Source organism: Protopterus annectens, chromosome 7.part0 (assembly GCF_019279795.1).
Source record: "Protopterus annectens isolate FY-2018-M chromosome 7.part0, PAN1.0, whole genome shotgun sequence".
Classification (NCBI taxonomy): domain Eukaryota; kingdom Metazoa; phylum Chordata; order Ceratodontiformes; family Protopteridae; genus Protopterus; species Protopterus annectens.
Window position 1 is genome coordinate 289310294 of NC_056739.1, and position 22300 is coordinate 289332593.

The 22300-nt window shown below is 38.1% G+C and overlaps 1 protein-coding gene across 2 annotated transcripts in view; it reads left to right on the forward strand.

Moving 5' to 3' along the window:
- CNTN2 (contactin 2) overlaps positions 1-22300 on the forward strand; it is a 907647-nt gene that overhangs the window by 236445 nt on the left and 648902 nt on the right. For both annotated transcript variants that reach the window (XM_044076798.1, XM_044076799.1), the window contains one exon: positions 15154-15302. The gene's annotated coding sequence lies outside the window, so the exon portion shown is untranslated. The remainder of the gene's footprint in view (positions 1-15153; positions 15303-22300) is intronic.

Genomic DNA, 22300 nt, shown 5'->3' on the forward strand with positions numbered 1-22300 from the left:
GACTCCACTAACCTCATATTCACTTCCTTTTGCCTATCCTTTACCCCACCCAAAAATAACCATTCATTTTTGTCTATAATTTTATAACCTTTCTCTAGTCTCCATCATTTTCTTTCCTTGTAACAACCCCATTCCCCTTTCACTAATCTATAGCGACTGTGTCTCAATATTGCTAGATAACCCCTAAACACTTAAAAGTTTGACATCATTTCCAAACCCAGGGCATCATTTGAGGCGTCTCAATCTCTAGCATTATTCTCTTCAACTACTAACACCTAACTCTCCCCACCATCCACTGCCCTGACTCTCATTATCCCACAGCATTTCCACCATGATGTTAACCTAAAATATAATCATGTGAACTGTAAAATATATATTTTCCTTAATTCTTGCAACAGATTTAATTAATTCTGTACAGCTTTTGTTATATATTGCTACTTTCTGTTCTGTTTTTGATATGCATAGCTTACTGTTTCTGTTTTATTCTTCTTCTTCTTCTTTTCGTGAAGTATGTCACCTGGGCAGTACTTGCAAATGGTCAGTTGTAATCAGTATAATCACCTTGGTAATCAAATATAAACTTAAATAAACACCTTTGGAATTACTTCATTAACAATATCCTCTCTGCTTTGACTCTTGCCACTGAGTTATAGCCTGCCTGGATTCTCTCACCTGTTAGATGAGTCTCCCAAATAAACAGCCTTATCAGTGGCAAAAGTTGTGCTTCTGTCTGCTGTTCTTCTTTTCTGAAAATTACCACTCATCTCTAATCCAAAGCTAATTGCATTAATAAATTAAATAATTGCAAAAATTAGCAAGGCATGCACCAGCTTGTTTTGAAACAGAAAATGAAAGTTAAGTCTTATTCTTTTCTTCCTATTCTGTCTGATAAGACTGCTTGATACAGAGTAGTATGTCGGATCCAATCAGGCCAATCCTCAAGCTCCTTCAATTTCTCCTATAATCCTCTAGCTGTAGACTTCCTTCTGATACAGTTTGCTGATGTGGTAATTAACATTATGAAAATACACAACAGTAATAAGTGTTAGGAATGTTTTACAAGATATGTGCCAGTTTGGAAGTGGGATGGAGGGTGACATATCCTATCAGATGGACTTCGACGAAAAGGATTCAGCATTATGGTAAGGCAATTTCCATATTCTATTTCATCTGTTTATTCAGTCTGACTATTGGGACAGAATTCCAAGATACCAGATTTCTTGGCTGACAAAGATGATAGTATTTCTTTCAGAAATAAAGCTCCAAATTATGCTCTGGTTCTGGAAATTCTGTCCAGCTTTTAAGTATTTTGGGAAGGTGCGCCAGTTGGACCTAGTTTGCTGCAGCACATCTCATCTATAGAAGAATTCTTGAAGGCTGTGCATGCTGCCATTGGAGCTAGTTTAATTATTTTTGGGTTGTATATGCAAATCTTCATTGTTTTTGTAAAAGACAAAAAGCAATACAATCAAACAGCCATCTAGGCAGTGCCTGTTTAGAGACTTGTACATCCAGTTTACTGGAGACAAATAAGACAAGTAACTGCACATATTTTTCTAAAAACCTCAAGTCCTATGGAGATAGAATGAGTTGCCTGTGGACAGCCAGTGTGTGCAACAGGTATTCGCCTCTACTGGAGTGATTTGGTAGCAGTGGCAGATTTATAGGCCGATTAAAATTAGACAGATGCTAACTTCAGAATAAAATTGGAGTTGGTTCTCAGGCTAATTGTCTTTGTAAAAGATCAAATATGGAGAATTAGATGACAAGGTCCATAATTCTGAAATTCATCTGTCTGAGATGACTGCCACCAGAAACACCTCTCCAGGACAAAATGTTTAGGTTATGTTGTTGAAGCAGATTAAAAACAGATTTTGTTAGATCCTATAGAACTAGATCAGGGCCCCCATGGAAGAGTAAAGTTTTTTAATGGTGAATAAAGGAGAAATATTCCTTTGAGAAAAGAGTTAAACAGCTTGCGTGATGCCAGAGTGGTGTTCTGGTGCCTAGGATGAAAATCTGAAATAGAAGATATCTGTACCTTGATAGTAGAATAACTAGATCATGCCCTGTATAAGGAAGAAAGAAATTGCAGCATACCCGCAAGAGAGTTAGAATAAGGGTCTAAACCCTCACCTGTGGTCCAGCAGTAAAACTCTTCCATTTACTTTTATAGACCCTTTGGATGGATTGAAAAGGACACAAGATATGAACCACTTTTTAGATAAGAAGGAATACTTAACTATTAGGAGACATGGAAAAACATGTAGTTAGCTTGAGACTGAGATAATCAGGGGGCAGCTGTCCATACTAGTGATAGAGAAGATCTGGATGTGGATCTAGAAGCCATGAAGGCTTCTTCACATGTAGCTGGAGCAGAGAAAAATGATGTGTCTAAGCCAGTATGGAGCAACATGTATTATATATGTATTACAGGTTGAATACTTCTGCAGAAACTATACAATTAGGGTAATTGGAGGGAAGACATGAAGAAGGACATTGAGACTAGAGTTCCCTTGTTGATTACCCTTCCAGGAAAAGAGAGGAAACAGTTTCTGCACTTGGTGTTGGGGGAGAGGTGAACAAATTTCAGCAAGGCTGAACTCCACTGATTGAAGATTTGCTAAGACAGTATTGGAGTAAAGGATCACTTGTGAAGCATAAGAATAACCCTGCTTAGCCTGTCTGCTGACTAACTGTCTTTCTATGTTATGTACATGGCTATTAGAAATTACTTTACTCTAATGTCCATTGCCATACTGGCATGGCCCCTGTGCAGAGAGAGAATAACGTAGGCTCCCATTTTTGTTTATAACACCAAACTGCTGACTTGTTAGTCTATATAACTTTCTTGGAGGTAGGATGTCCTGAAATTTCTGCAATGCTAGGAGAAATTATTTCATCTCCAAGATGGTGATGTTAAAATTGGCCTCTGAATATTTCCAAGTTGCTTGGCTCCCCCCAAAAAAAATGTCCACCTCACCCCAGAGAGAGAAGACATCTGTAGGAGAGAAATCGGCTTCATACAATCAAGTCTGAGGAAGTTATCCACAAGTTCAAGAGATTCTTGCAGGTCTGAGTTAAATGGATTAGGTTGGAAAAGGGATCAGACACTTGTGATCATTAGTTGAAAAGCATGCATTGAAGAATCCTCATGTTGAACCAGGTGAACATGATCATGGAAACTGAAGCTGCCATGAGAACTAATAGTTCTGGTGGAAACTGCTGTTGAGATAGCATCGGTAGTATGGAGTATAGGGATATTTGCCTTTCTGAAGTGTACTCAATGTGAGGTTGTGGTGAGGTAGCAGCCAATGAATGTGATTGGTTGGGTGGGCTGTAGCAGAAAGTTGTTTTTTTATTACATGACTAAACATAAGCTGAACTGTAAAAGATAGTCTCTGGCCAGTAACAGATATTTTTTTATTACTTGCAATGAGGACCCAATCATCTAGATACAGGAAAACTCTTATCCCTTTGAGTTGTAGATGGGCTGTGACCACTGCCATGCACTTGAACACTTGGGGGGGGGGGGGCTGTAGTAAGAATGAAGGACAAAGATCTGAACTGGTACTGACTGGATCCTATCCAAAAGTGCAGGACTCTTCTGGACTGCATTGCAATCTTTATGTAGAAGTAAACATCCTGGAGCTATATCAAAAACATCCAGTGGCTTGCCTTTAAAAAAAGTCAAAATCTCTGAAACAGTAACCATTCTGGGGGGTCTTATTTACATATTAGGTTCGACTGGTTAGGTCCTAAGTTGGCCTAAGATCCCTGTTCTTTTCATAACCAACAATAATCTTTAACAGATTCTTTCTCAAGTCTACTAGGATCTCCAGGATGGTTCTTTTTTGAAGGAGGTTAGACAACTCTTGATTGGCTCCCTGCAGCTGCATGGGTTGCATGTGTGGTATCAGCAGATTTTGCTGTAGTGATTTCAAGGAAAATCATATGACATAGCCAGTAGAGATAACCTTCTGTATTCAAACTTTCTGTGTGATGGCCATCCACGAGTGAAGAAAAACACTTCATCTGCCTCCAGATACGGATAGTCTTGCAAGCTTTTAAGAGTGTTAGTTCTGTTTTGGAGAATGCCCCCCTGTACTCCTGGTTCTGTGGTCCCCCTTGATAACAGGGTAGGCTTCCATTGAAAGGGCCTCCTCTGCCCCTCCTGTCTAAGGAAAATCAAAAGGTTAATGCTCAGATTTCTTAAACAAAAGAGATGCAGAACCTTTCTGATTCCTAATGAAAAATCTCGGAGGATTCTCAAATCTGACTGCAATGGCAGATGTACTCCCATCCTGTTCACACTTCATTAACTTATCCTTTACTGGAAGACCAAAGATTCTAGATCCATTGAAGCAGATATTAGTAAGTGATGCCTTGAAGTTGCCCACAAAATCACACAGGAAGAGCCATGCATGATGTCTAAAGCTCATGTCCATGCCTGCTGCCCCTGGTACTCCATCAACTGCTTTATGGCAAAGATGCAAGGAGAGCTGAATTAAAAATGGTACTCACTATGGTCTGCAACTGTTTAAGAGACTCTGGTGTGATAGGATGGTCTCAGAGTGCTCATAATTTGTTTACCTAGGTTCCTTTGGGGGCTACTCATATGGATTAAGTAGTTTAATGCTCTTAAGGCAAAAGCACCAGAGATGTAGGCATGACTTCCCATCTAGTCAATTGCCCTGGATTCTTTGTTTGGGGAATGAACAGTTGTAGATACCTGAGAATTTCTTTTTTGGTGAGTGGTGCAAGAGTTATCAAATCCACCAGAGGACCTTTTGACCAATGCTGCCTATCTTTAAGCAGATGCAAAACTTTGTCTGGTTTGCAGGGGATTGCTTCAGCTGTGTCTGGTTCCTGAAATCCCCCTTGGTGCCCAAATCTATAAGGCAGTCCATGGGAGGAAGCAGCTAAGTGGTAGAGGGCACTGAGACATATGCTTTGAAGAGCACTTCATCCTGAGATGGTACTTCAGAAGGCTAAGATCCCATTTAACTCATCAATTCTAGAACTTTACTAAAGGTGACATCTTCAGGAGGGGATTGTGGAAAGCTCTCTCTCTTATTCATATATGATGTGCGAGACCTTGAAGAGGAGCCAATGTGCTTTTTTTTACCCAGCTTCTTCCTAGGGACCTCTGCCTATGCCTTTTTTGGAGTCTTAAAAAATTATATTCACTTGCTGCAGTTCCATGAAGCTTACAGCTCTGCTTTTCCCTGAAAGCCATAATGAAAAGAACGAACAGCAGACAGAATGATACCACAGGGTGGAATAGATGCCAGTAAATGTCCTATTGTAGACTGGGAGCAGAAATTATCATCCTTTCCATTGTCACAGAGGAGGATCTGGAGCTAATCAGCATCAAAGAACCATCACTCAAGAACAGTCTCATTCCCCACCCAAAACAGAGGTGAGTGGTGCTAAAGAGGGAAGCCAAGACACCAAGGATCTTGAAGTCCCCAAGATGTATACAGATACTGACAGTGAACACAGTCACTAAGCATGATTCCAAATGAGTTTTTGGATTGGATGATTCTGAAGCCTTGACATCCAGTGTTTAGGTCAGAAATACACGTGACACTAAAGGAGCAAGAATGAACTCTGTTAAATGGGTTACTGTCAATGTCAAACTGACAGGATCTGAGTGGTTAGTTGGCTCCAAGATCACTGATGCAATAACTATCAATGAAAAGATGAGGTAAAAGTGGTGAACGGAGGCCAACCAGATGCACACTAGCAACTTAAGAAAATGAGTTGATACCAAATTCTGAGTCTTCAAAAATGCCCTTATCATGGGTTCCCAAGTCTGCTCCTGTAGTGCTATGACAGGAATATACAGATGTCAAAAGTTTTAGATGGACATCTAGAAGTTAAGAACCTAGATAATTCCAGTGGTGGCTAGTGACTTCAAATCAAAGGGGGAGCTGCAGGAGACAGCTGAATGGGTGGGGCCAACTGGAAGGGGTGTGGCCAATTAGAAAGAGGTGGGGCTATGCTAAAAACAGCAATAACTGGGACTTTAATTAAATACACTGCCCTGGGTGCCACTGCCAAACTGTCATTATGAGAGTCCAATCAAGACAAAATGAATTGTAGAAGAAAAAAAATATTTCAATGCATTGGCTACATGACAGTTTACTTAATATCCAGATGATAACAAAAAGGTTGCGAGGCATGAAAATATAAATTACTTTTTAAATACATTACTGGAATGACATTCAAAATCAAGTATAAAAAACAAGCAGCACTTGACTCAACTCAAACCACTTCTCCTTGCACTGCAGTTTTAATTATAATTTATATTCAGCTTTATAAGTACCAAGTAACATGCTGAAAGTAGCACTCTCTGTGATACCCCCACTTATAAAAATGTTTCTTATCCAAAAAAGACCTACTGACTGACAACAACTATCTACTTGTTTCATGGGGAAAACATGATCAAAGTAAAATATGAAAAGCAAACAAGAAACAAACTCAAAATAAATTGCTTAAAGGATTACTGCACAGGTTATGGGCCATACATGATAGATTGGCATTATGTTTAGTTTACGAGTAAAGCCTGCAAAGATGATTGAAAGTCTCCAACAAATGTAATGAGCTTCTGAAAATATTGTAATATTGTCCTTTATTACAAATACTGTCATGCATTTCAATACCTAAGGCTTATACACTATCTAGTTATGTAAATATTCTCTGCATGGCAACAACAAAAAGGCTTTCAATGTTGGTATTTTTTTAACACTATGCTTATTAAAGCTTACATGCATCTTACAGTCTCAGACAAGCTTACCTGATGGTCATTAAAGCATTGCTACTTAAACACAGAGCAACAAGCACTGCAACAACATGCATTTTCTGAATAAGAAGAAGCATAAATCAACAGTATAAAAATATGACAGAAAACCAGAACATTCTGTAAAAATCAAGGTCAAATGAAAAGCCGCTGTAGTACTTGTGTCTACCTTGGATTTGGGGATACTCTGCACACTTACACTGCATAAATGCTCCTTGCCTTGCTTGAACACATCCAGAATTACTACGTGGGGGAGTGGGGTGCAACAAGTATGTCCCAATTTGAAATGTTTCTGGTTGACAGTTGATGGCCCTGAGATATTTGTCATACCTCTCAGCCTCAGGGCAAAACTCTGGACAAAGCCATAAACAGAAGTGGGACAAAGGCCCAAAAATAAGAAAATTTTTAAAATATTGCTCTTATAAACTTAGAAAGATAATAGAATAGTAGGCCTTGCATTAGTATGAGTTTTCTGAAGGGTATGAAATCTGAAACTCAAATGTCTGTCATTATTTTCTACCTTCAGTCTTTAATAATTTGCCACTAATTTGCCAGAAAACCACAATTTTATGAAAAACGGAACACAAATGTGATGCAAAAATATAAAATAGCCACACAATACAGCTGGGAACCTGTCAAAGAAGGGACACTTTTTAATATTAGTACTGTTAACTTGAGCAGCTGACAAAATAAGAGAATCTACATGCATTTCTGGAATTAAAAGTAATCTATAACTCTGATCATTACAATTATTTAATAAATGTAAACCCTCCACATTTTCTTCCAAATTTGCCATTTTGGCGGAGGGATTATTAGGAGGAGAGCAACATTTTGAGCCAAAATCAGGGACAGTTGAGAGGATTGGATATGCTTAATCCTATAAAGTGATTTATTTGCACATACCTCTCATCCTCTTAATGCGGGAAATCTGGACAAGGCCAAATATATTGGGGGAACATACAAACAGTACTAAAAATTGCTCTTGTATAAACTTAGACAGTTGACAGAACAACAGGTCTTGCTTTAGCATGCATTTTTCTGAAGAGTATGAAGTCTGAAACTCAATGTCTGTCATTATTTAGTGACTTCATTTCTAAATGATTTGCCAGAAAACCACAAATATTATGAGGAACAAACCAAAAATAAGAAGCAAAAATCTATTAATTCTGCAAAAATCTGGATAGTTAAGAGGTATAGTTCAGCCGGGGCTGTCTGAGTTTGCCGCCCTTCCCCCCTCACAAAATCATGGTTGAATGGGGCCTCCCCCTGCAGCTATTCCAATGTCCCATTACTTGGCTATTTCTCCCCATTTACCATAAACACTGTAATGTGCATACTGCTTTACTTCTACAATGGTTTGGATTTCATTTTAAAGTTTTATTTTACATTTTACAGCACAAACACTAATAGAAATCTGCTAAACAAAGCAATGTAGTCTCACAATGAAAATAGACTTAGCATTAAAACTTCTCTGCCCTTGAAACTCACATTCATTGAAACAGCATTGAAACCCATTGTCAAAGAAAATACCTCTGGCCAGTGGCAGATAAAGACTTACTTTGGGCTGTTTTCAAATCATAGGCCCCTTGCACAGGAAAATATATGTGTTCTTTGATACACCTTCCTGATTGTATTAAAGTATATTCCTTGTATAATACAGTACAGCTGTTAAAGGACATTTTAAATGTATTGTTTTGAACATTTTTCCAGTAAACAATGAAACAAAATGCATGCACCAATAATGACAAAACTGCCCAGTTCAGAACATTTCCACCATAAAAGTCTACTCAAACTTCTACAATCCACCAGTATCAGTAAATATGCACAATCTCTGCAGAAGTAAAAGTCATCTAAATAAGTCCACATTAAAGAGAACTAATGAAGAGGTTGCTGCTAGCAAACAACTTTATATTTCATTGTTTCATCTACAAATAAAGTACCTGCTGCCGTTGAGGAATAAATTGCCTATGTTACATTCAAAAAATGATAAGCTAGTAATATTGCAATAGGGAATGGATGGCAAACTGATAACAGGTTAATCGTTACTATTACTAGGTATCTCCACTAAAGAGAACATTCTCAGGACTGCAGCATCCACCCCCTTTAAAAGTACAACACAGTACAGTATCAGCAATGCAACTATATACTGTGGGAGTAGAACCCACAGCCTTCTTCACCAACGTCTCTCAGCCCACATTTATTACCAATGAGAGTACCAGGATTCTATCATAGTCCCTCTGCTCTATTTTCATTAATAAATTATCCTATGACCTTCCCACTCTACAACTGATTCTGTATGCAAATGACAAGGTAATCTTTAGGTCCAGCCACAACCACTCAACAATTGAGGCAATGACAGAAAGACTACCTCCCTCAGTTCTTGGCTCCTTAATCAAAAACTAATACTAAACCCCCAAAAACAAAAATCATGCTATTTGGCACAACCAAAAACTTGAAAGAATTGCCAAAGTCACTTTTATACTACCCTTTGTGGCAAACAATGTAAAACTGACACCTCCTTCCAATAATTCAATTTTTGGATATTCACAAACATGCCATATCCGTATAGAGAAATCAAAAGCAAAAGTTAAATCATTCCTTGTATGAGCTACAAAATCCCACCCTACCTATCCAATCAAGCCACAGCAGCTACAGACAAATAATTCTTTCTGGTCCAACTTTAATAATAGACTATCCATAATAGCCACAGCCTCCAAAGAAAAAAATCCTCCATACTACAGACTATTGAAAAACAAAAGCTGTTTCTTCATCATTAACTCAACCTGTCATGAACACTACTGCCTCACCCTCAAAAAAAAAAGCCAAATGGCTCCTACTGCACATCAAACTTTACCATTTTAACAAATTTCCATTGCTGTCAATCTTTATACCAAGCACACATACACCACCTTTGACATCTCTCCCTAACAACCCCCTACACCAGTGGTGCACAATGTCTGGCCCTCCACGCAATGCCATCCAGCCACAGAGAGTAACCAAAAAATGTTTAAAAATACTATGCCTTTCTCCAGTCATGCAAACTTTCTAGCATGTGCTTACTTACCTAATTGACTGCAGTTGCGCACACCTCTAATTTTAGCCGTGGAAGTAACTATTCTTTCTTGTTTATAACTTATAGTCTGCAAACAGTAGTAACTTTCTGCAAGAGTTTGTAATAAGTCATGGCTGCAAACCAGAATAAAGTTAAATACAAAGTTGATGTAGAAAACAGGGAATTTCATGACTGCTGTCTTAAGTAAAAATGACAGTCACCTGTACCTGTTGTTAACTCATAACAACTTACTATGTTTTGAGGTGGCCTGCAGATGCATTAAGAATTCATGTAGTGGCCATCCCCACAAAAAGGTTGTGCACCACTGCCCTACACCAAGCTCCACAAACCAGACTATACTACACAATTCTTGCTCCTAAACTATGGGAATTCCCTCTACATCTAAACGAACTACAATCTCCCTTCCTTACCTTCAGAGCTGAACTTAAATTCAACCACACGAAACCAAGCTCTTATTGCCACAGAGCAGGACACATCTAGAGGGCTCTCAACCCAAAGTCTTACCCTCTCAACAACCCGTACCTGTTAATCCCATTTCCCCTACCCTGATTCATTACCCTATAACAGTTCCACGTGATGTAAAGCCTGAAATATAATTGTGTAATATGTACGTTTCTCATTTGTTGCTTTATTAATTGCCACTGTTTTTTGTTATGCTTTTTGTTCTGTTTTTGATATGTAGAACTTACTGCCTCTCTTTCACTTTTTTCTCTATCTCTGACTTTGTGAATTATTTCACCTGGCAGTATCTACAAATAGTCAGCTATCATCAGTGGACTAGCCCAGTAAACAAGCGTAAAATAAAAGATATCAATAACACAGTATACTTTTTTCCGAAATGCAGAGCACTGCATTTTTTCATATTGAAAGACTTCTGAAAAAATTCTCCACAAAATACTAAATCATACATTTGATTCTGTGGTTTAACATTATCTTTAATCTTAGATATTGAAAAAGCAAGCTTCATATCAAGTTTGCTATATGTAATTATGGTTGTTTACATGGTTCCTGATGTTTCGCAAATCATTCATATGCTGCTAGACTGTAACATTTTAGGTTGATGACACTGGCTAGGTCAACCTTTTCCAAGTTCACTTGGGGCTTCACAATGACACCACTCACTGCAGAGGCAACCATATTCCTTGCAAGCTCTGAATAAGAGTGAAAAAACAAAACATACCCTAAGACACTTATAAAGGCCAAAAAGACTAAGAGCTGCAAAGTTCCCTTTAGTGCGTGCACTTGTGCATGTGTGTTCTACATCACAAGAAAGGTAAGAGGAGAAACGTAGGGGTAGGGTTAACATGCATTGTTAAGGTGATGGGGGGGGGGGGGTATACCACTACCTCTATTCAGATATACATAGGTCTAAATGTTTGGTAGGATTTGGTTTAAAGATGGCATAAGGTAATTTTTTGTAATCTTTTGTAGGTCTGACATTTTGGCCTTTTGATATAGTAACTGTATGAACTGATTTCTTTTTGGTTGATCTTTTAATACAGTCTGACCAGTTTCTATAAACTCGTGCCTATATATATATATATATATATATATATATATATATATATATAGATATATATATATATACATATACACACACACACACACACACACACACACACACACACACACACACACACACAAACACACACACACACACACACACACACACACACACACACATAAAACACACACACATATATATATATATATATATATATATATATATATATATATATATGGCTCTACTTTGTTTCACTGAAAACACGCATCACTGAAACTCATTTCATTGAAAGCTCATTTCACTGAAAATCAGTTGCCTGAGCACAATTCACTGAAAGCTTACTTCACTGAAAACTCATTTGATTGAAACTCATTTCGTTGAAAGGTATATGCCCTGCTTCCCACTGTAGTGTGATCCTGGAGTTAGTATACATAGTAAGGGGGGTGTGGGGGGGGTGCAGCCTCCCACTTATTTTAAACATTAGAAACCATAGACTTGGATAATTACAAGTTGAATGAACAACTCTTTCCAGAAGATAGTATATAACCAAACTATGTGGGGGGCTTCCGTCCTGGGTATAGTACTATCACTGCCCTCTTCTCATTCCTAGACTCTATCAATCTTACAAGCAACACTGACAAAATAGTCTCCACTCTGTTCCTTGACCTTTCTAAAGCCTTTGATACTGTTTCCCACCCCTTAGTTTTATCCCAACTCTCCTCTCTCAACCTCTCCCCTCCAACTATCACCTGGTTCACTAGCTATCTTTCTGAAAGACAGCAAACCATAAAATGGAATAACTCATTCTCTTCCTTTCTACATACCCCAACCAGTGTTCCCCAGGGCTCTGTTCTTGGCCCCCTCCTCTTCAACATTTTCATAAATAACTTCCACCAGTCTCTCAATGATACTAAACTAATCCAATATACTGATGACTCAACTATTATCTGTTCAGCAGATACCACCTCTGACCTTCTCTGCCAAACTCATTTAGCCTTCTCTACTACTGAATCTTGGATGCATAGTAATCACCTCGCCTTAAATGCCAACAAAACAAAGCTAATGCTCTTCTCGCCATCCAAAAACACTAATACAGACAAAACCTCTTTTCCAGTAACTGCTTAGAATAACATCCCCATAGAAATAGTGTCACATACCAAACTCTTAGATGTCATAATCAATGAAAATTTAAAATTTGGCATACACATTCAAACTAACATAAAAAAGCTCACTAAAAACTAGGTCTCCTGTACAGACACAATCGGTACCTCTATCCTTCCACCAGACAAACCCTTACCTCTACTTACCACCTACCATCTCTTATGTATTGTGCTTCCTTATTTGCTAAACTTTATCTTGGCTTACAGGCCAAGCTGGAAACCTGCTACAATAATGCTACCAATTCCAGAAACTCATCTCACCACTGCCTCTTCTCTGCACTGTCTGCAAAGGTTGAACTCCCTAACTACCTCAGACTTCTTAAACTTACCACCACCCACAAGCTTATATTCCAAATTTTGAGCTGTCCCTCTCTGTCCTCCTCCTTAACCCCATACATTCTCAACTCCTCCCTTAGATCTGAAAATTATAATCTTCTAAAAATACATAAACCTCTTTGACCCCCAGTACACTTACTGTTATCCTGCTCCTTAGCTAAACTCTGGGATTCTCTTCCTGCCTCCCTTAGAAATATCCAAAGCCACTCTAAATTCAAATCCCTTCCCCAGTCTCACCTATTTTCAAAGTGGGAATGCTCCCGTTTTCCCTACTCCTTAATACCATCTCCCAAGCACTACAGCTTATACCTACTTTCACAGTACTCATCTACTTCTGCACCTACTTCCTCTTCCTGACGTATTAACTCCCCCCTGAACCCACTCCCTCTCCCCTAAAAAACTTTCTTTTACCTCACCTTATCCCCCTCTTTTCAAAATTAAAAAAAGGTTTATTCTTTGTAATTACACTTTGTATATACTACTCACTCTATATAATACTTTGTAAATACAATGTATCACATTGGCCTTTTCTACTCACTCTATATAATACCTTATAAATACTATGTATCACATTGGCCTTTTCCTTTTAACTGTGTTTTCATCATTGCAGGCTACCATGTGTCCTGAACTTTGGAACTTGTATACTCATTTATATTTGTATTTATAACTATTTGTAAAATAGTCAATGTCTATGTCTATATTTGTATTTATAACTATTGTTTAATTGCCAGTGACTGTGGAGCTTTTCTCCACAGGCCTCCACTGAAAACGGGCTCTTCCAGGCCCAGTGGACTACCCCAGTCATCAAACTGAAATAAATAAATTAAATAAATAAATGCTACCTTTGGTGGCATTTCAGTCATGAAACAGAGCAGTAGATTCAGTCTGCTCTTTGCTCGTTCAACAGGCAAGTTTTAAACAGAGCTATAAATTGATACCATTATGTGCAGCTCCGTTCAGTACATATCTACTGAATGCTGAGCAAAGTAGTAATTTTTAAATCTGTGGTTTTAAATTATTACTATGTGGAAAGAGATACTTTTCACATTTGCTCTGTGCACTTCAGTATTTGCCAACATTAGGAAAAAGAGAATCGAGATTTCAAGGACCACTAGACAACTTTCAGTTCCACTAAGCCCACAGAGGAAATATATTTTTGGTGGCAAGAAAACTTGGAAGCTTCTGGCATCCTAACCACTGCTTTTTTGTGGCTTTCCTCGAGCCCTACACTTATTAGGGTGCATGGAAGGTGCCATGAAGCTTTAAAAGCTGGTCAGCTATCTTATCCTTGGAAGGCTATAACCCATAAAGCTTAGGTTGCTGCGACTGTCATCTAATGTTGAGCTTCTACTATTTACACAAGTAAGAATTCTCTACTTAATATTTTCATAATTATATAATTTGTACTTTTGCTTTCATTATACATGGGCTGTAGTGATGTCACTGTTAAAGGGATGCAATTAAGAAGACTGACAACTGTACTGATTTTATATAATTTCAGTTTACTTTCGAAGTTACATTTCTGCTCTTGAGAGACTGGTCAGTTTTACTAATAACAGAATAGGATACAAATAAAGCTAAACTCTGCTGTCAGATAATCATATGGATGCCGCCTTAATGATATCAGGTATTTTACTCTGGGCTCCTATTGAGAATAAAGTACTTTATGTGTCTTAGTAGAAAACATAAATGTACAAGAATTCAATGAAGCTGGAACAGTTCATATGACATGTTATTCTGACTAATGCCTTCTCTACTAAATGCATACTTCTGGGGATGGTTTGGTTAATATGCATCATGTCCAATGTCAGGGGTGGCTTTTTTATGACTTGACTCAGTCTCCAGATTTTAATCACAGCAGTGCTCATATAGTCAATTAGGCCAATTAAATTACATTTAAATGCACACTGTAATCTCCCTGATCCTTAAACCTTGCATTCTTTTATTTTACTTCACACTATTTTTGTAACACTGACTACTTCTCCAGAGGTTCAAATATATGAACATTCATGATTATTGTTATCAAGCAATAGTCTTGAATAGATTTCGATGACCTTTGCAATAAAACATCAAGTCAAATTATGCAACAGCCAGAGCTCTACTGAAAATGTTGACTATAAAGAAATAAATTTATATAATTTGTTTCCTGTTCAGGAGAATGCAAGTTCTATCCTTAACAGCAATTGTAACCTTGTGGATTGTTGCATTAAATTGTTGTGTTACTACAACCTGTGTCATTCTGGATTATTTTATTTTCTTTTTTTCCTGTTGCTAGAGCAATTGTTGATCACTTGGGCCAATTCCATGTTCCGCTTGCCTGCCTGCTTCAGAGGTCATTCTAATTATGGATTAAAGTTACAGATATCATCATCATCTCTTCTGACTTGCTAGTATACAACTTGGAAACCGTGGTGATCATACCTGGTAAATTTTGCATATCTATGTGTTAGTATTTTCAATGGGACACTCTAGAGTGTATGATAATAACTTGGTCTTCATTAGGAACTATGATGTATATTCTACAGACAAATTTTATATTTAAATTTCAGACAATTTACTAGTACGGTTAGGTAACGATGCATCACAACTAGATGACATTAAGTCTCTTATCTCAGTGGAGAGGGTTGGGAAGAGCACTGCCTACTGGCCTCTGATAATGACCAGAAGCACTGCAGCTCAGTATATGAGAGTAATAGCTATGCTGGTACCACTGCATATCATTCTTCCACCATAAGAACTGTGACTGACTGCTGCAGCATAATGGTCCTGGCATTTATCTGTGGCTCCACCTATGGTCCTATATTCTAAGTTCTAGGACTTGCACCAAAAGACAACAGGGAACTTGCCCCATAGAATGATATATACAGAACTGTACACCAAAGAGCTACAGAGGCATCCAGAGAGGAGTGGCCTGGGTGTTTAGGAACACAGTCTGATAGATCAAGCACAGGTGGGAAGAGTTTAAAAAGAAAATGCAATTTTTGGAGTAGCATGTGTGACAAAGCAGGAGAAAGTTACATGATCATTGACAAATGATCACTTATATGGCTTGATCTGGCAGTGTCACTGTATGTCTGTCAAACAGCAACAAGTCAAAATACATTATTGTGGCCACTACTGATTTCACTTTTATTACAGTCAAACATCAGAGTTGTATATAAATAATGGCTTTGTGTGGGAGACAGGTAGGCTGTGTACAAATGCAAACAAAACTGCTGATCATTACACACACACACACACACACACACACACACACACACACACACACACACACACACACACACACACACACACACACACACACACACACACACACACACACACACACACACACACACATATAGGAAGAGCAAACTCTCTCATCAACCGCACTATGTCTCAGGGCAAAATTTTCAAGCATTGTTGTAGCCATTAAATCTTTCATTTTATTCACAATCTGAGTCCAAAAGTGCATACACACTAGTATTTTTTTTTCTTGGTAGGAGGAGAAAAGTAAGGCTATGTGTGAAACCAAGCAGTAATTACACAATATCCCTTAAACATCATAATTATTGCTTGTTGTGAGAGCAAAGTGTACAAGTCTGAAAGCAACAAGAAACATTACTGTGAGCATTAACTTTCATTCCAATCAAATATCAGAAGTTTGCATAGAACTGGCCATCTATCATGGGGTTAAGTCTAGGTATAAAACTGACTGATCACTAATGTCACTTCATTAAAGCTTAACTATGGTTGAGATAACTTGACAAGGACTATAAGTGTGTGAAAAGAAAAATATTCCAAGTCTTGGGATCATTTTATACAATGTCGTCACAGCCAAAGATGGAATACCACAGGAAGAGGGACACATTTTACATGGATAGTATGGATATGAAAGGAGCTGAAACCGTTGTTTGTTGTACTTTAGAAGCAAAGTGAACAGAAATGTTAGCTATATTTTATATTATAATTTCACAGCAAGCCTTATTCAAATGGCTTTCTATTTAGTCCACAACAAATACATGCATTTTTACTTTTTCTCAATGAAAAGCAGGGAATTTTGATTTTCCTTATGGCAGCTTTAGCAGCAGATTAAGACAAGAAGCTGTTTCCTGTAGTACAGGGTTTTATTCCCTCAGACTCCATTTGGCTACTTGTGTGATTCTGAGCATATCAATTAACCTGACAGCTCCCGAGGCAATTTTGAGACTGGGCTAGGCTCCAACAGTTGTCTGGACCACATCTCTAGTAACCATCTATAAACTGAGCACATAAACAAGATCAAATTTATTTTGCTTTTGTAGCATGTGAATTAAAGCCATTATTTATTTACCATGAAAGGAAACTTCTCCAGCATTTGTAATTTTAATATAAAAAAAGATTCTGTTAAAACACAGTGGTAACACTAAGTAAATGTGAGGCTGTTCAGTAATGTTCTCTGCCGAAAGGCACAATCTACACTATACTCAATATCCAGATTGCAAAAAGGAAAACATCAGACTGCTTCACAGATATAATCCTGTATTCACAGGCTCTACAAAGGCCATTAGAATGTGACAGGCTGTCAAACTGCATTATACTCTGACTCCATTAGGAATGTGTATGTGGCTTATCATCAGAGTGGGAGACTGTAGTACATGTCCAGACTACATCTTTATTGTTCTAATTACATCAGAACTAAAACTGTATACATTTCTCTCAGACAAAGAAAAAATCTCCTGAGGATGACTTGACAGGATCAAAACTCCACATGTGGAGTGCAAAAAATCTTTCCAGTCATGTTCAGCACTGAACTGTACCAAAATCTTTGAGGACAATGGGCAATAACTGGTGTATTTTCTACTTTAGTATCTCAGTTTAATTCTGTGAAACTTTTACCAAGGACTTAAATGGGGGACTTCTACATTTCCATTTATACATGGATACCAAATGTAACATTTTTACAAGCATCTAATTTTCAGTCTGCTTTTAGAATTATATTCAATGTCCATTTCGTACAGATGGAAGACTTCTGGACATAAGCTACATTCTGCATCTTGAGTAGAATGCATCTTATGTGTTGTTGTCTTTCGGCTTTTCCTGGTTAGGGGTCGTCACAGCGAAACTCCAGTCCACTAATGACTGGCAGTAGATTTTCACAAATGCCGAGGTGCCAGCTCAACGTTCAATCTTCAACGAAGGCATGCCCATTTACGCATGTCTTTTGAATGCCCACCCAATCGTGGGGAGGACATGCAGACTCCACACAGAAGGCACTCCCCGCACTCCAGCCGAGAATCGAATGGGAGAACCTCTTGCTGTGAGGCAAGAACACTACCGCTGCACCACCGTGGAAGTCTATGTGTGTACTGTCATTAAATCAGAAGTAAAACATTTTAGCAGACAATACAACATTTCTGTCACAGCAATGACATAATGGCCTAAACTCCATGTGTTGAAAAGGGAAATGTCTTGCAAAATAATCAGCTTTGAGTTATATTCGACCCCTTAAGGATACAACATCAGTAACAGATCTGCTACACACCTGGCTGTTGAATTTTGTGGAAGTTTTAGCAAGTCCTCTCAAAGCAATCTAAGGTACTTGGAAAAGCACACTCATTTCACTTTCAAACTCCATGATGCATTATACTTGATTTCTATTAGAAGATTATAATTTTACTTAACCTTTGCTATGGAACACTGGTACACAATATAACTTTACTAAGATTGCTGGCTTCATGGTGCACAGGGATGGAGTCCTGCCTCCCCCCAAACAGGCTTCAGTTATCAGCCTTGGCACTGGAACAGCCAGGAAGATAAGGGGAGATGGCAGAGAGTGAAGAGGAATGATCTGCTCACCTTTTCTATAGATAGGGAGGCATGCACTCACATGGGACAGACAGATAGGAGAATCCACCACATGGGTTTCAGGGAAGGGGTAAGGCTGTTTGCAGGAATACTCCTTGTGGAAGTGAGATGATGTTCTCTGCAATTAGCCCCTTGCATATCTCCAGTGCTTTCCTGGGTGCATACCAGGATTAGTGCTATAAGAGTAAAACAATTTAAACCACCCTTGATGGCCATCTTAAATGATGACTTCCCCAACTGACTCTTGCCCAGAGCAGCAACAAGATATAGCTTTACTGAGATGTTTATGCATCAGAAGTAAAAAAAAAAAAAAAAAAATCATATACATTTCAACAGACAGTATAACATTTTTGTGACTGCAAACTTGACATCACCAAACTCCATGCCCCATGCTAGGTTGAATAATGAGTTGCACTCAAATTCCTAATACCAAACTCGACATCTGGGTGTATTATGTAGGCTGTTAGTTTGGCACCTTTGCCTTAAAGCTCTGTAAAGAAGTCTTGAAGGTGGACTGACATATAGCCTTCTATACATGGATATAAAATGGAGGCATTCACATGATATGCTGTTTCCAGTAAAGTGCAATTGACATCTCGCCTGAGATATGCAGTAAATGTGTGAAGTACATCTTTGATAGGTATTTTTTTTTTGTCACGGACTATAATACAGGAAGCAACAATATTCAAAAACTGTTTGGAGTCAGTCCTCTGGAAAGCTGTCTGTAGTAAGAGTTAAAGTGCCCTACAAGTAGTGATGTTTAAAAGTATAGCACTTAATTGTTTAAGTTGTGATAATGTGTGCATACTACTGTCTGTAAAAAAACACAACAGGTGTCCCATTAAACCAGTTATAGCGGTAAATGATGTCCACTGGACAAGGACACTGTAGTATTCCTTCTGCCTTCATGTGTTGAGTTAAGGATTAGTATAATGGTTAAGGTGTTTACCTCACATTCACAAGGTACAGGGTTTGATTCTCACCTATGAGAGAAATTATCTAAGCTTAAAATGGTCCACAAGGGCAGCTAGTCTAGTACTCATCTGTGATGATATGATCTCTGTGATGCACAATGTATAAACCGGGTTATTTTAAGCAGTGTTACAAGCACATTGTTGTGATGGTTGTGAAGGAAAAGAGATGTACAGAAATATGTTTGACAAATAATGGTTGCTGATTAAAATATTGAAGGTCTTGGCATTTTACAATTAATCATTTGACAAGGCCCCAAATGAAGCAAGCCAGTGTTGGTGACAGATAGCAACATATGCAATTGTGAAAGTATGAGCAATGGGAAAAGACATAGGTGCTGTGGTGAGAAGCAAATATATGCATCGGTAGAGAAGTGAACGTATGGCACAATGATAGTGGACAGTTACAGCATTTTGTGAGCAAAAGATTACAAGTTTTTCAGCAGCATGAGCAGCATATTCAATATAACACAAGGCAATGCATTCACAGGGAATTCACTCTGGGTGAGCAAAGAAGTGCTTCACAGTAAGCCTTCTAAATATGCACTGAATATGACCAATAGAATATCACATGCAACAAACATGTTGTGAAAGAGACAACTGAGTCTATAATGGCCTTCATTTTATCAAGCTGATGCCACTAAAATTAACCTTCTGTGCCTGAGCAGAGTTACAAAAGATAGAAACGTGCTTATAGATGGGACCTTCTCAGCCATCAGCTGTAGAGCAGACATCCAACTATTGGGGTTGACAGCTTTATGCACCTGGTGTACTGTTTAATGAGTCATTGAAATGAATGTGTATAAAATTACATTTTAAAACCACAGTGTTTGAACTTGAAGGCATACAAACTTAGCTAACACCTACATTTAGGACACCAAAATTTAGGACAGATAACAAATCTTCAATTGCTAATTACTAATAGCTTCTTACATTGCACATAAACTATAAGATATCAGGTGCAAATAAATAAGACATATATGGTTATTTGGGTCTGATCCAGAATTTTTATCAAATGTAAACCTAGCAGTCCTTAGTTCCCTACAGCACAAAAATGAATCTTGCATATAAATAAGTTGAAGCCTTGTATGCCAGAGTGCCTGGTACAAATACATACTTTCCAAAAAGACAAGGAGAATCCTGAACTAAGACACTTCAAAAAGAAAAGACTGTAGCTAATATTATGCCTCTGCTTTGAAAGTGTCCACACCTTAACACTGTTTCCATTAAGAAGAAACAAATCCCTATTGAGGCTTGGCATAGGTATTTCTAGAAGCTTCTAGGATATTGACAAGTCTCCCTCACTGATGCCCTTAAGGAGACTGATGCCCTTAATGGGGTCTCTGCATCCTGATGACAGACATAACTCTATACTCTCTATACCCACTCAGTGGTCTCTGATTTTGCTTAACATCCCTGATTTTGCCCAATTTTTGACCTGTCCTTCTTACAATTTTTGATTTTCTCATAAATTACTGAGGATTACAGTATGTCAAAAATGCCAGACATTGGAGTTACAACACAATGTTCAGAAAATGCATGCTGATGTTGTTGTTCTATTATTTATTTATTTATTTTTTTTTTTTTTTAAGTAAATTAAACTTTTTTCCTTGATTTGTGGCCTTTGCTCTCTGCACTATTTTTGGCTTTGTCCAGATGTCTTAAGCAAAGAAGTTGAGATGATAATATTCAGTGGCATGTCACCCCCATCAATGTAAAGACATCTGCCAGTATTGACAATATTCTGAATATCAGTGCAAACTGAGAGGCATAAAGCACTGCTTCATTTCTTTATGCATTTTACTTAACTTCATTATGTGACGACAAAATACAGAGACTAAAAATATATCTAAATTGCATTACAGGGTGTATATTCATGGTTTCTATAGGAAGGTTTCTGTGTATTACAAATTTCAGGAAAGTATACTTTTCCATGTAATAAAAGGTCATTTATGATTTAGGTCTCTTAGCTTCACCACTCCTTTTTCTGGATGGTCTGAAACTTAAAAGGCAATTAATCCACTCAAGCCAGATGGGAAGACTGTAGAGCACTGTGACACTCCAAAAAAATTGAGTTTTCTGCGACACGTATCACTGTCAAGGTTGTCTATCAATGTCCCGAATGAAAAAAATACTCCCTTACTGACCCTTTCACTGTGAGGAAATACAACAACTTGCCATTAAGAAGGTCTACTACAACAAATAAAGCAGGGTTAGATGACATCCTAGCACACACCTTTAAGGCTGAGACAAGGGACTGGCATTTGAACTTCACAAAACCGTTCTCTGAATATGAAGCAAATCACTTTGGATAATTCTGCAGGACCACCCTATTTTAAGCATACAGTAGTTTCAGCTTGTACTTTTCTTCATGACTCTGATACCTGGATGACAACTGGCATTACTCAAACAGTTTGGAAAGCCTACACCAATTAATACCTCCAAAATATCATTTACATGACAAGACAAAACCACCCCAGTATCATCAATATTCTCACTAAAAAGTATGCAGCAGAAATGAAGCAATGATTCTCACACAAAGCTACTGAGCTGGGCACTAATTTCATGCCCAGCATCTCCCAAAATATATTAGGTCATACATGGTTAAAAAATCTATGGTGGTCA